This window comes from Lactuca serriola, chromosome 2 (assembly GCF_051521515.1).
Source record: "Lactuca serriola cultivar US96UC23 chromosome 2, Lser_US96UC23_V15, whole genome shotgun sequence".
Classification (NCBI taxonomy): Eukaryota; Viridiplantae; Streptophyta; class Magnoliopsida; order Asterales; family Asteraceae; genus Lactuca; species Lactuca serriola.
Genome location: NC_136409.1, coordinates 162529130 through 162545078, shown reverse-complemented (window position 1 = coordinate 162545078; position 15949 = coordinate 162529130).

Here is a 15949-nt window from a genome sequence, read left to right as displayed (position 1 = left end):
TTACGCGTACTAGAAGAGGATATTGCCAAGACAGCCTTCTGAACCCGTTATGGACACTACGAATTTGTAGTGATGCCGTTCGGATTAACTAATGCACCAGCGGTATTCATGGACCTAATGAATAGGGTGTGCTGTCCTTACTTGGATCAGTTCGTCATCGTCTTCATCGATGATATACTTATCTACTCCCGAAGTAAGGAAGAGCATAGTTAGCACCTACGAAAAGTCTTAGAAACCTTACGTTCGGAGAAGCTCTATGCGAAGTTCTCTAAATGCGAATTTTGGATTCGAAGAGTTGAATTTTTGGGCCACGTTGTTAGCGAGAAGGGGATACACGTGGACCCCTCCAAAATTAAGGCCATTGAGAACTGGTCGGCACCAAAGACGCCTACAGAGATTCGTCAATTTCTAGGTCTTGCTGGCTACTATCGCAGATTCATAAAGAACTTCTCTTGCATTGCGAAACCTCTTACTACACTAACCCAGAAAGGCATGGCCTTTGACTGGGAAGCAAAACAAGAGAAGGCGTTCCAAACATAGAAACATGCCTTATGCACCGCACCAATACTATCCCTCACCGAAGGGATATAAGATTTTGTAGTGTATTGCGATGCATCCAATCAAGGACTTGGTTGTGTTCTTATGCAAAGAGGGAAGGTTATTGCCTATGCCTCCCGTCAGCTTAAGATACACGAGGTAAAATATACAACACACGATCTTGAGTTAGGAGCAGTGGTTTTTGCTTTGAAGATCTGGAGACACTACCTGTACGGAACGAAGAGTACTATCTTCACTGACCACGAGAGCCTTCAACACATTTTTGATCAGAAGGAGCTCAACATGCGGCAACGACGATGGGTCGATCTACTCAATGACTACGAATGTGAAATTCGTTATCATCATGGCAAGGCAAATGTGGTAGCTGACGCCCTCAGTCGAAAAGAATACACTGGTCGGAGAGTCAAATCTCTGACTATGACTATCCATTCCCACTTATCCACACAAATTAAGGAGGCTCAACTAGAAGCTTTGCAACCTGAAAATGTGGCGGGTGAATCCCTGAGAGGAATAGAAAAGAATCTAGAAATCAAGGGTGGCGGAGCATATTATCTCATGGACCGTATCTGGACACCGAAACATGGTGGTTTCAGAGACATAGTCATGGCCGAAGCACACAACACGAGGTATTCCGTTCACCCAGGTTCAGATAAAATGTATCTGGATCTTAAGAAACTGTACTGGTGGCCTAACATGAAAGCAGAAATTGCTACCTTCGTAAGTAAATGCCTTACTTGCGCTAAGGTTAAGGTCGAGTATCAGAAACCTTCATGATTACTACAACGACCGGAAATACCGGAATGGAAATGGGAACGGATTACTATGCACTTCATAACCAAGTTGCCCAAGACGACGGGTGGACGCGATACCATATGGGTCATTGTCGATAGATTGACCAAATCCGCACATTTTCTACCAATCAAGGAGACTGACAAGATGGAAAGGCTTACAAGAACTTACATAAGGGAAATAGTGTGACTGCATGGTGTTCCAGTATCCATTATCTCCGATAGAGATAGTAGATTCACTTCAAGGTTCTGGCAGTCACTGCAAAGTTCCCTGGGTACTAGGCTAGACATGAGTACAGCCTACCATCCACAAACAGATGGGTAAAGTGAGAGAACGATACAAACTTTGGAAGATATGCTGAGAGCCTGTGTGATTGACTTTGGAAAGGCATGGGACATCCATTTACCCCTTGTCGAATTTTCATACAACAATAGTTATCATATGAGCATAAAGGCTGCTCCATTTGAAGCCCTCTATGGCCGTAAGTGCAGGTCCCGTCTGTGCTGGGCTGAAGTTGGCGACACACATTTAGGTAAAGGACGAGTTCCTGAAAGCATTCTCACCGGTCCAGAAATAATACGAGAAACGACTGAGAAGATCGTTCAGATTTGTGAATGATTGAAAGCCTCTAGAGACCGACAGAAAAGCTACGCTGACCAAAGGAGGAAACCTTTGGAATTCCAGGTAGGAGACCGTGTTCTATTGAAGGTCTCACCGTGGAAAGGCTTAATACGCTTTGGAAAGCGTGGAAAGCTAAATCCAAGATACGTAGGGCCTTTCGAGATTCTTGCCAGAATCGGCCCAGTAGCTTACAAGCTTAATCTACCACGTGAACTTAGTAACATACAACCAACCTTCCACGTCTCGAACTTGAAAAAGTGTCTGTCCGATGAGACTCTTGTTATTCCACTCGACGAGATCGAGATCAACGAGAGCCTCAACTTTGTGGAAGAACCGGTAGAAATCATGGGCCGAGAGGTCAAACAAACGAAACAAAGTCGCATACCCATCATGAAGGTTCGCTGGAACACTAAGCAAGGACCTGAATCTACATGGGAATGCGAAGATCAGATGAAACAAAAGTACCCTCATCTTTTTCTCTGATTCACAAGTATCTTTCTTACTTTAAATTTCGGGATGAAATTACCTCTAACGGGGGGATGATGTGACAACCCGATATTTCAACTCTATGTAATGACCTAAAAAGTCAAGTATTGTAACCACTTTTGATATAAGGAAATAAACTTCGAAAATAAAATGTCCAAAAATCTCAAATTAATTACCTACTATGTTAGATGACATTAAACCGTGATCCTACGTAAAAAGAACGCCCAAATCTGACTTCGTATAAAGAAGTTATGATGTTTCCAAGTTCGGCTTAACGACAGACAGCTAAAAACTCGCAACGGAGATCGAGCGACTTTTGGTCAGAATGACCCAAATGAGAATTGAAGGTATCGACAATGGTTTTGCAACGGTAAGAAGTCTGGCAAAAACAGACGTCAGATAATGAAGTTATGAATTTCTAACGAAATTTTATTACCGCGACCTTTTAAAATTAAATAATAAAAATAATTTCAAAAATTGCCGACGAAATCTAAACGAAAGTTGTAGAGCGTAGTCTCACCTACGCGTGGATATAAAGAACGTCGAAAACGGAGTTTGTATGAAGAAGATATGAATTTTTGAAGTTAATTAAATAATTAAAATATAAATTTTATTATTTAACCTTGGTATTATCCGAAGGAGGAGTCACCAGGTCGGGCCGAGTTACGCCCAGCATACGCTCGTACGCCCAGCGTACTCGAGGACTAGGCCTCGGATCGTCTACGTCGCCCCTATGCGAGGCTATACTGTGATATCCCCTAATTTCTCGGCCAGAAAAGACCGATTTAATTTATGCTTTTTAAAATAAAATCAGAGAAATCTTTTTAAAAGATATTGCGGAATTGGTCCCCAAACAACATATGATAAAAGTTTATCAAAACCCTTCATTAAGAAGGTATATGTTTTCCATATATATATATATATATATATATATATATATATATATATATATATATATATATATATATATATATATATATATATCAAAACCTCGGGATGTCATGTTCTGATACAGATCAAAAGCATAAACAAGACATTATAAGCCTTTCAACAGTTATTTACAAATACTGGCCTATAATCCAAAAATATCTCGTCGTCCTCCAACTATGCTCGGGGTCCACTACCTGTAACATAAAAATCTGAGTGGGTCGGGCTTGGGAGCCTGGTGAGCATATAGGGTTTTCAACCCACAATAATAATAAACTTACTAAGTTCATCAATCAACAATAACCTTGATTACCCGTTCCCGTTATCCTCACTTTATGTCCCTAAACACTTGTCACAAGGGACCTAGCTTAAAGAATATCATCGGGATGAACACTACTACTAAGGGGTTTCCTTAGCCATACATGTCCTAAAGGCAACCATGAGGGGGATGGAGTACAGCGAATGAACACTCTCAGTTCATTAACACCTACAGGTTGCGGACCTGCTAATGTTTCCCACTGGACTGTCTAGAAAGTCCGTGGTCGTCATCCAAACTCCGCTAGATGACTGGATCTCAAAACACATCGAGGCCTCTCATCGATTTTATTTTATCACACATCACAATCTACCCATGTTCTACCCAACATATTTGTAGATAAAAATACTTATACAGTTTAAAACTTGTATAAAACATCAACACAACAATCACCTCAAATAAACAATTAATATATTTACACATAGCACATATTATAAGGTAAATACTTCATATATATGTGTAAAATGAAAGTGACTATACACTTACATGATTTGATGATAATCGGGCAGCAATTCGTTTCCTAAAACGATTGTTTCTAATAAAACCGGGAGTTTTATTGAGAAACCGGGCTTTGTAAAAGTCGGGCTTCGAAACCGAAAAGATAAATTTTTCGGGCTTATCTCACACTTTAATTTTGACGCTTATTTTTATTCTTAATTAATTAAACGCTAATAATTAAGCATAAAACACATAATTCACATAATATTCACATAATTCCTTTTCATTTCTTCAAAATGAGTTACAAAGGTTAACCTAGACTATCAACTTATTATAAATTCCTAGTCTAGAAACACGAGTGTTACAATTCTCTCCCTCTTAGGATGATTCCGTCCCCGGAATCACATATCACCAAACAAATGCGGGTAGCGACTCATCATGTCACTCTCTGTTTCCCAAGTGAATTTGGTCCATTCGTATGTTTCCAACGCACAAGCACTAAATCGACCATCTTGCGTCGTAACTTCATAGTCTTACGGTCAATGATTGCCTCAGGTTCTTCGATCAACCTCTTGTTTTCGTCCAACCTTAACTCAGAAATCGGAATTATGTCGAGTACATCTCCCGTGAACTTTCTCAAGTAACACACATGAAAGGTGTTATGAATACCCTCCAGTTCTTCCGGTAACTCTAGCTTGTAAGCTTGATTCCTGATCCTCTGAAGAACTTTAAATGGTCCAATAAACCTTGGACTCAACTTCCCTCTTTTACCAAACCTTATAAGTCCCTTCCACGGCGAGACTTTAAGTAAAACCGAATATCCAACTTCAAAGGTTATCAGTTGTCTTTTCTTGTTAGCATAACTCTTTTGTCGATCTTGAGCAGCTAACATCCTTTCCCTTATCACTTTCAACTTTTCAGCAGTCTCATGGACTATTTCAGGTCCCATAAACTGCTTTTCCCCAGCTTCTAGCCAACATGATGGCGTTCGACACTTTTCCCCATACAAGGCGTGATAAGGTGACATCCTAATGGTTGAGTGGAAACTATTATTATAGGAGAATTCTACTAAAGGTAAGTGTTCATCCCAGTTACCTTGGAATTCTAGGGTACATGCTCTCAGCATATCCTCCAATGTTTGAATCGTTCTTTCACTCTGACCATCGGTTTGCGGATGGTAAGCTGTACTCAAACACAACTTGGTACCCAATTCCTCTTGAAGACTCCTCCAAAATCTCGAGGCAAAACGGCTATCACGATCGGACACAATCGTTAACGGAACACCGTGAAGCCTCATAATTTCCTTCACGTAAGAATTCGCAAGTTTATGCATAGACCACTTCTCTTTGGCTGCTATGAAATGCGCACTCTTAGTGAAGTGATCAACGACCACCCAAATCATGTCGTGACCATTCCTTGTTCTGGGCAGTTTAGTCACAAAATCCATGGTGATGTCTTCCCATTTGCCCATGGTACGGGTAAAGGCTCTAAACTCCCATACGGTTTCTGATGTTGTGCCTTAACCCTAGCACAAGTTACACACTCGGCCACATATTTAGCAACATCGAACTTCATCGTCGGACACCAATAATAGGGCTTTAAATCCCTATACATTTTTATACTGCCGGGATGAATCGAGTACATGGTCTTGTGAGCTTCTTCCATCAGAAGATCTCTTACTCCGCCCGTCTTAGGTACCCAAATCCTATTTTGGAATACCTTCAACCCTTGGTTGTTTGTACCGAACACTAACGTTTTGCCCAAACGTTCTTCCTTTCGGTCATTTTTCTCCAAAGCTTCCTCTTGAGCTTTCTTTATACTTTCCACAATTGTCGAGACAACTTCAATTCTCAACGCTCTTGGCCTTTTCTTTTTTCTTTTCAAGGTTTACCTTCCGACCGAGAGCATCAACAACAACATTTGCTTTACCAGGGTGGTAAAGTATCTCACAGTCGTAGTCCTTGAGTAACTCTAGCCAGCGTCGTTGCCTCATGTTCAATTCCTTCTGATTAAAGAGATATTGGAGACTCTTATGATCAGTGAAAAGTTTACACTTTGTGCCATAAAGATAATGCCTCCATATCTTTAAGGCAAATACTACCGCTGCCAATTCCAGATCATGAGTGGGGTAGTTCTTTTCATGTTCCTTCAATTGCCTCGATGCATATGCTATCACTTTATCCCTTTGGGTCAGAACACAACCTAACCCAACTCCAGACACATCGCTATAAACTGCGAAGTCGTCAACTCCTTCAGGCAATGAAAGAATCGGCGCTTCACACAATCTCTTCTTCAACTTCTCAAAGGCTTCCTTATGCTTCTCATTCCAAGCATAAGTAGCTCCTTTGTGGGTCAAAGCTGTTAATGGAGTAGCAATCGAAGAAAAGCCTTGGATAAACCTTTGGTAATATCCAGCTAATCCTAAAAAGCTTCGAATCTCCGTAGGACTTTTTGGTTGTTCCCACTTCATCACAACTTCAATCTTTGCTGGGTCAACCATTATTCCTTCTTGGTTAACCATATGACCTAGAAATTGGACTTCTTGAATCCAAAATTCACATTTGGAGAACTTTGCATACAACTTCTCCTTTTTCAGGACTTCTAGCACTTCACGCAAATGCTTTTCATGCTCCTGCTTGCTCTTCGAATAAATCAAGATGTCGTCTATGAATACCATCACGGATTTATCTAGGAATGGTTTACAAACCCTATTCATCAAATCCATGAAAGCTGCTGGGGCATTGGTTAGTCCGAACGACATAACCAAAAATTCATAGTGTCCATATCTTGTTCTAAACGCAGTCTTTTCGATATCCTGCTCTCTCACCTTTAGTTGATGGTATCCCGACCTAAGATCGATCTTCGAGAAATAGCTCGAACCCTGCAATTAGTCGAACAAGTCATCGATCCTTGGCAACGGGTACTTGTTCTTTATCGTCACTTTGTTCAGTTCTCTGTAATCGATGCACATTCTAATGCGTCCGTCTTTCTTCTTTACAAATAACACAGGGGCTCCCCAGGGCGATGAACTAGGTCGAATGAAACCTTTGTCCAATAACTCCTGAAGTTGTGTCATAAGTTCTTTCATCTCTGTTGGTGCTAATCGATATGGTACTTTTGCTATCGGCGTCGTTCCTGGTAACAAGTCGATACAAAATTCTACTTTTCGATCAGGGGGCAATCCGGGAAGATCTTCGGGAAAGACTTCCGGATAATCACACACCACTGGAATATTCTGCACCTCCTTCTTTTCCATCTTAGCATCGATCACGAACGCTAGATATGATGTACATCCCTTGGCCAAACACTTTCTGGCTTTCATTAGGGAAATGATTCCAGAATTTACTCTGCGTTTGTCTCCATACACCATAAACGACTCTTTCCCTGGTGGGTTGACTTTTACTATCTTATTTCTACATAATATTTCTGCATCGTTGGCGCTAAGCCAATCCATTCCTAAAACTATGTCGAATCCATTTAACTCGATAGGCAATAATTCCTCGTGGAAATTATTCCCATCCAAGTCAATAAGGATGTTTTTCATACGATGGCTAACAGGTACAAACTTACCACTAGCAATCTCGACTAATAAGGCATTAACTAGCCTATCTAAAGGAAAAGATAGCTTTCTACCAAATTCATGCGATATAAAGGAGTAATTGGCTCCAGAAACAAACAAAATTTGGGCAGGCAATTCGTTTACGAGAAAGGTACCTGAAGCGACATCGACTTCTTCTTTTGTAGCTTCAAGTGTCATCTGAAAGGCTCTCACCTTCAGCTTTGGTGGTAGATTGGGCTTTGCGGCATCCTTCCTCTTTGGTCAGTCCTTAAGAACATGCCCTACTTCATGGCACTCAAAACATATCCTCTTGTCGAACGGACACACGTTGGCATAATGCCCAGTCTTTCCACATTTGAAGCAAGTCACCTCATCAGTACATCTCCCAGAGTGCTTTTTCTTGCACTTCTCACACCATTTCACTTCACCTCCTCCTCCTCCAAACTTCTTGGGCTTAGAAAATTTTCTTTTCTTGTTGGAACCTGAAGTTCCTTCAAATTTTCTCTTTTCACCAACTTCTGCCCTCTCTAGACCCTTCTCTTTGATCTGAACCTCAACATTCTTAGCAGCCCAGATGGCGGCTTTCAAAGTGGTTGCTTGCTTAACCATCGGACCAAAGTCTGCTAGTAATCCGAGGGCAAACTTGTTGACCTTAGAGAGTTCAGTTGGAACTAGATGAGGAACTAGCTTCATCTTTTCCATAAAACTAGCAGCGTATTCAGTAATGCTCATCTTTCCTTTCTTTAAATTCTGGAACTCATTGTTGATTTACAGAAGATCCTGCTTAGATCAGTACTGCAATTTCAGTTGTACCACAAAATCTTCCCAAGAAATCTTACTAGCTTCACTCTTGGGCATCGAATCAACTAGTAACTTTCACCATCTCAACACACCAGACTTTAACAGAGGGATTGCAAGTGCGGTCTTTTGTTTGTTGCTGCACTCGCAACTTTCAAATATCGTCTCCATTTCGGAGATCCAATTCATGACTTCCACCGGTGTCGGACTTCCAGATAGACACGGCGGTTTAGATGCCATGAAATCTTTGTATTTGCATCCGCGTCCATCTACTCCTCCATCCTGGTTGTTTTGTCTAACTATCGGTGGGTTGGCTTAACCAAGAGTCCCACTGTAGTTTCCTCCTATTGGTTGCCCTTCATTCAATATGGGATGTTCAACAGGCATGGTAGTCTCTTCCCTATGTAGTTGTAGTAATCGCCTTGTCTCCTCCATTTGGCGATCTAACATCATCTGCATCATTGCTTATACCCCATCCATCGTCATTGTGTCAGGTGCAGCTCCTACAACAGGTACTTGCTCAACTACTTAAGGTTGAGGCTGTTGATCCCTGTTTTCGTTTGCATTTGCAGCTCCACTACGAGTTCTGGCCATTACAATCTATATAACGAATAAGGCGAATTTAGGTCTTTATCCTTGTTAGACATGTCAATTCCCTTATCACTCCGAAACGTTTACATGTTAGTTCTAATCTCGTAATCATACGCTTAGAATCCTACACACATAAGGTTTTCAGATCCGGTCGACAACATACCATAGATCCGAACAAATAATAGCACACATGGCAAACACATAACATTTAGCACATAAGGGCATTTTAGGCATCTTCCCTAAAATAAACTAGTGCTCGTGTCTAAAATATGGTAGACACTCATCTCACAATCATCACTTAGCATTCTAAGTTCAATTCTAGAAATTCTACAATTTCTTAGTTCGCTTAAACTAATGCTCTGATACCAACTGTGACATCCCCTAATTTCTCGGCCAGAAACGGCCGATTTAATTTATGCTTTTTAAAATAAAATCAGAGAAATCTTTTCAAAAGATGTTGCGGAATTGGTCCCCAAACAACATATGATAAAACTTTATCAAAACCCTTCATTAAGAAGGTATATGTTTTCCATATATATATATATCAAAACCTCAAGATGTCATGTTCCGATACAGATCAAAAGCATAAACAAGACATTATAAGCCTTTCAACAGTTATTTACAAATACTGGCCTATAATCCAAAAATCTCTCGTCGTCCTCCGACTATGCTTGGGGTCCACTACTTGTAACATAAAAAGCTGAGTGGGTTAGGTTTGGGAGCCTGGTGAGCATATAGTGTTTTCAACCCACAATAATAATAAACTTACTAAGTTCATCAATCAACAATAACCCTGATTACCCGTTCTCGTTATCCTCACTTTATGTCCTTAAACACTTGTCACAAGGGACCTAGCTTAAAGAATATCATCGGGATGGACACTACTGCTAAGGGGTTTCCTTAGCCATACATGTCCTAAAGGCAACCATGAGGGGGATGGAGTACAGCGAATGAACACTCTCAGTTCATTAACACCTACAGGTTGCGGACCTGCTAATGTTTCCCACTGGACTGTCTAGAAAGTCCGTGGTCGTCATCCAAACTCCGCTAGATGACTGGATCTCAAAACACATCGAGGCCTCTCATCGATTTTATTTTATCACACATCACAATCTACCCATGTTCTACCCAACATATTTATAGATAAAAATACTTATACAGTTTAAAACTTGTATAAAACATCAACACAACAATCACCTCAAATAAACAATTAATATATTTACACATAGCACATATTATAAGGTAAATACTTCATATATATGTGTAAAATGAAAGTGACTATACACTTACATGATTTGATGATAATCGGGCAGCAATTCGTTTCCTAAAACGATCGTTTCTAATAAAACCGGGAGTTTTATTGAGAAACCGGGCTTTGTAAAAGTCGGGCTTCGAAACCGAAAAGATAAATTTTCCGGGCTTATCTCACACTTTAATTTTGACGCTTATTTTTATTCTTAATTAATTAAATGCTAATAATTAAGCATAAAACACATAATTCACATAATATTCACATAATTCCTTTTCATTTCTTCAAAATGAGTTACAAAGGTTAACCTAGACTATTAACTTAACATAAATGCCTAGGCTAGAAACACGAGTGTTACATATACCCGTCCCATCTGAAGCTCCAAGGCAGTCGAGGATCCGGTCACGCATGACGCACGCGTACGCCCAGCGTACCGAGGCGGTTCCCACTCCTTATAAAAGGGATGCGAGGGTTCCGAAGAAATGGCTCATTTTTCTCTCAACTTTCTTGCGTTTTGCCTCGTTTTCCGTGCAAGTGATATCCCGAAGTCCCGGTTACCTTGCTCAAGTCCCGAAGGTCGTTTGTGCTCCCGAGATTTTCGAGAATCCCGAGAAAATCCGCTTTCTCGAGTCGAAGTTCTGCTCGGTTTCCATCTCGTCTTCTTCGATCTTCCAAGTGAGTTCATACCCTTATAATCCACACTTTTAAATGTTTTATAAATGCTTTTATATGCTTTTAAGGGGGGAAATACAAGTAAAACACACGATTATTATCGCGTGTTATATAAAGTTTCATTATACACTTATTATCAACGGAATCATATGTGATTTATAACTATTATAGGGAAACTTTCATATGCAAAATATATCACGATAACATCATATCTTTTGAAATGAAAAATGTTGTTATATATGTATAAATCAAACACTCTGCTTATACTGTATGTTTATGTGTCCATCTTAGATACTATAAAAATTATACTTTTCATAACAAGTGAGCATTTTACTAAGGATAACTATACAAAAGAGACACACTTAAAGAAAACTATAATAGGTATAGTTTTACAAGAACATTACTAACTTTTACATACTAGAAACACTATTTTCAAGAAGTCACTTTCACATACAAGAACAAACGAACATTTTTACACGTAAATTTGTTTTTATACTAAGTTTTGTGAGACATTAACTTCACGTACGTTCGAGTACACATTTCAAGTCCTGTATTATATACCAGAATCCCTTGGAGGGGGAGCATGGTGTTTGTGTATATATCTATACGGGCTTGACAACCCGGCACCCTGACTGTTAGCTACAGTACACCATTTGGGGTGACAAACGTCAGAACATTCCAACGCCTGAAGAACGTTGCGTATAGGCATTCCTAGTCAATTGCATGGTTATAAAACTCACATGGGGTATTAAAAATACATTGATTTACGGGGTTTTTCAGACGTATTGGAAATTTTATACGTACATACATTTTTTAGAAACAAACATTGGTCTTGATAGAAGGCTACATTTTTGCTAGTAGAAAATATGGGATTTTCTAGGAACAAACAAGCAAATACAAAACATTTCATTTCATACAAACGTTGTCATTTAATACTTATGAAACTCACCAACTTAAATGCTGATCTACTCTTTCAAAACTACTTGTATGTCCCAGGGACTCAGTAATTACAGGTAACAAACTGCTTTTGAAGAAGGGACGTTGCGGCGCCAGTTTAAATTCATATTTTTTGCATCATATTGTAATTGGTTTTGAACATGTACCTTTGAAAAATGTAAACTTTCAATTATATATATGATGGTTGTATTGCTTTCTTTAGTATGTATTCATTTGTTACGCTACCACATGAAGTCATCCGCCCTCGAGCGTTTCCGCCGTTCCGGTTTGGGGGTGTGACACGCTCACTCCTTTGCCTCACCCGTCGTCTAGGATCCTCGGGGATAACCGCCTCGTCTTCATGCGGAATAGCATAAGAATCTCTAAATTTTTCTACAAATCTTGCCCTCCGATATAATGTAGTGTTAAAAGGAGGAGGAGAAATCACGGTTAGTGCCCTCGCCTCTTGCAAATCCAAGATCCCATATGATCTCGCAAGCCTTATTACGAACATTCCTCCATTAATTTTGGAGGTCACCTTTTCTTTGATAGCCCCATCCGCGAGATATTTGGCTAAGCATTAGGGAAGGTTACAAAAGAAATCGGTAGTAATGATGCTCCATAGGTAGAAAATATCAAGGGTCGGGACCTTGTCATCGTCCTTCCTCATATTGATTGTGCTAGCAGTGAGGCGGTGAATGAGACAATGAATTGGTGAGAGGATGTGGCCTTCCTGCACGGAAGATGGAATGTATACCCGGTTGACAATGGTATTCCACCAGGTGGAAGCAACAACTTCTTCAGGGAGGTCTTTATGGCACTGCTCCAAGAAGGTTTCAAAATCTTCATTCAACATGGCACTTTGATCGTAAATGCCAATCCTCCATGCAAGCTCCGCCATGCTGCATTGTCGCAGCTCCCCACCAAGTGAAAAGGAAATAGCATTGGAATTATAATATTCACTACCACCCGGGAATGAGATGGTAGTGAAAAATTCCCAACATAACTCTGCGAAGACCGACTCTTGGATCTTGAATAATTGTAACCATCCATCACAAATGATGGTAGAATCCCCCACATTGCAAGCTTTTACCAAATAAGGCGTCAATTCTTCCTCCAACCCAATCTTTCCCAACCAATCCCAATTTATTGCATTAGGGAGGTGGATCTCCTTCTGCTTTAGAGCTTCCACTCTGTTCTTAGCATGGGCCTGTGAGGATTTATAAGTTATTTGTCGAAAAGAAAGCCATGGAATGTCTCCTTGGCTTCCCCCCCGAAAAGTTTGCCCTCTTCTGGACATGGTTCCTGGAAAATAACATTAAGAAAGCACAAACAAACAACACCCAACAATTAAAATTAAACAAAATAGATCTGTCAAGGCTCCTACTCGCCGAGTTCATGAACTACTCGGCGAGTAGGAAGAACATCGGGACCAGATTCCAATCGGACCATATTAGGTCACTTGAAACATCTAATCTTGCAGAGGGGTTTGCTGTACTAAGTCCATTAAACACTAATCGATAAGAAATTTTGACTAAAGCCTCCTAATTCATAGTAAAATCAAAACCCTAGAATTGGAGAAAACCCCCAAATCCGAGTTTTGGGCAAAATAAGGACTAAGAATCGATAAAGCTTCAATCTTTAACAAGTATTGAGAGTAAAAATCATACCTTTTCGCTTGATAGATGGAGATTCAACGAAGAAAGAAAGAAAACTGGAGAAATGGCTTAAGAGTAGAAGTGCACGGCGAGTATGAGTGGTTTGGTGAAAGTGAATAAATGAAAAAGAAACCCTAATTTATAGATTGTAAAAAACCCGTGTAGATGTTCTACTCGCCGAGTATAAACATCTACTCGCCGAGTAGAAACGCGTATCCGCGATTATCAAGGAATTCGAATAAGTACTCGCCGAGTAGTACGTATATACTCGGCGAGTAAAGCTTGCAGTTTGAAAAAAAAACTTGATTTTCTTAGTTTTTAAACCACCTCCCCACACTTTGAGCCTTGCTTGCCCTCAAGCAATCATTTTAAACATAATTTCAGAAGAAGAATGAAAATAAAACAGATCGTAAGAAATTAAAAAGAAAAAAAGGGAAAAGAAATGCAAACTCTAAACTCGGGTTGCCTCCCAGAAGCGCTTCTTTTTAAGGAGTCATTAGCTGGACTCCTTCCGTTCTACGTTTCTACCATTCCCTCCAGCAGCAACCCTTCTTCTATGTCTTCATTCCTTGGGATCCCTTCTTCATATCTTTTCACTCTATGTCCATTAACCTTAAAAGGGGTACCATCTTTTGATAGTAACTCTATTTCTCCATGAGGAAACACCTTCTTCACTAGAAAAGGACCATCCCATCTTGAATTGAGTTTGCCAGGAAAAATTTTGAGTCTTGAATTAAAAAGCAACACCTTTTTCCCTTCATGAAACTCTTTATTACCCTTGATCCTCTTGTCATGCCAACTTTTGGTTTTCTCTTTATAAATTAAAGAGCTAGTATAAGCCTCATTTCTAAGTTCCTCAAGAGCATTCATTTGCATCAACCGGTTGTTCTTGAGCTCCGCTATGTTGAAGTTGCACATTTTTTAAGCCCAAAAAGCTTTATGCTCGATTTCCACCGGTAAATGACATTGCTTTCCATAAACTAGCCTATACGGTGTAGTACCAATAGGTGTTTTGAAAGATGTTCGGAAGGCCCAAAGTGCATTATCTAGCTTGTCCGACCACTCTTTCCGATTGCTCCCCACCGATCTCTCCAAGATTCTCTTCAAGGCTATATTTGTCACTTCGGTTTGCCCACTAGTTTGTGGATGGTAAGATGTAGAGAATTTATGAGTTACCCCATATTTCCTTAACACCTTTTCTAGTTGATCATTGGCAAAATGAGTGCAGCGGTCACTTATAAGAGCTTTTGGAACTCCAAATCTTGAAAATAACTTCTTCAAAAATCGCATCACCACCCGAGCATCATTAGTTGGTAAAGCTTGTGCCTCCGCCCATTTGGATACATAATCCACCGCCACCAATATATATTTTTTGCCTTTTGACATGGGAAATGGTCCCATGAAATCGATCCCCCATACATCAAATACTTCGCACACTTGAATACTTTGTTGTGGCATATCATTTCGGGATGAAATGTTTCCCGCTCTTTGGCATGCATCATATTCTTTGACATATTGGGCTGCATCTTTCAAAATTGTGGGCCAATAAAACCCAATGTAAAAGATCTTCTTAGCAGTGTAGTGTGCTCCATGATGTTCACCAGTGGGCCCGCTATGACAATGCTCCAAGATTTGTCGGCTTTCATTCCCGAACACAGATCTTCGTATGATTCCATCCGTGCAACTTTGGAAAAGATAAGGCTCATCCCAAAAATAATATTTTATTTCTGAAAAGAATTTCTTCTTTTGTTGGCGGGTAAGATCTTTTGGGATGTACTTGCTAGCTAAGTAATTAGCTATGTCCGCGGACCATGGCTCTTCTCCCGTGGTCACCATAATGTACTCGTCCAGAAAATCATCTCCAACTTTATCTTCTTGCAATTGCGGGTTTTCTAGCCTTGATAAGTGGTCGGCTGCTACATTCTCCATTCCCTTTTTATCGCGTATCTCGATGTCATAGTCTTGAAGAAGTAGAACCCAACATATCAATCTTGGCTTGGCATCCTGCTGGGCAAACAAATACTTGATAGCAGAGTGGTCAGTAAAAACAGTTGTTTTAGATAAAACTAAATAAGGGCGGAATTTATCAAAGGCATACACCACAGCTAGTAATTCTTTTTTAGTGGTGGTGTAATTCTCTTGGACCAGATTTAAAGTTTTACTTGCATAATAAATGGGTCGAAAGTGCTTATCAACCCTTTGACCAACGACAGCGCATAATGCAAAGTCACTAGCATCACACATTATTTCAAATAGTAAATCCCAATTCGGGGCAATAATGATCGGGGCATTAGTCAATTTTTCTTTCAAGAATTCAAACGCCTCTAAACACTCTTTAGTAAAATTGAATG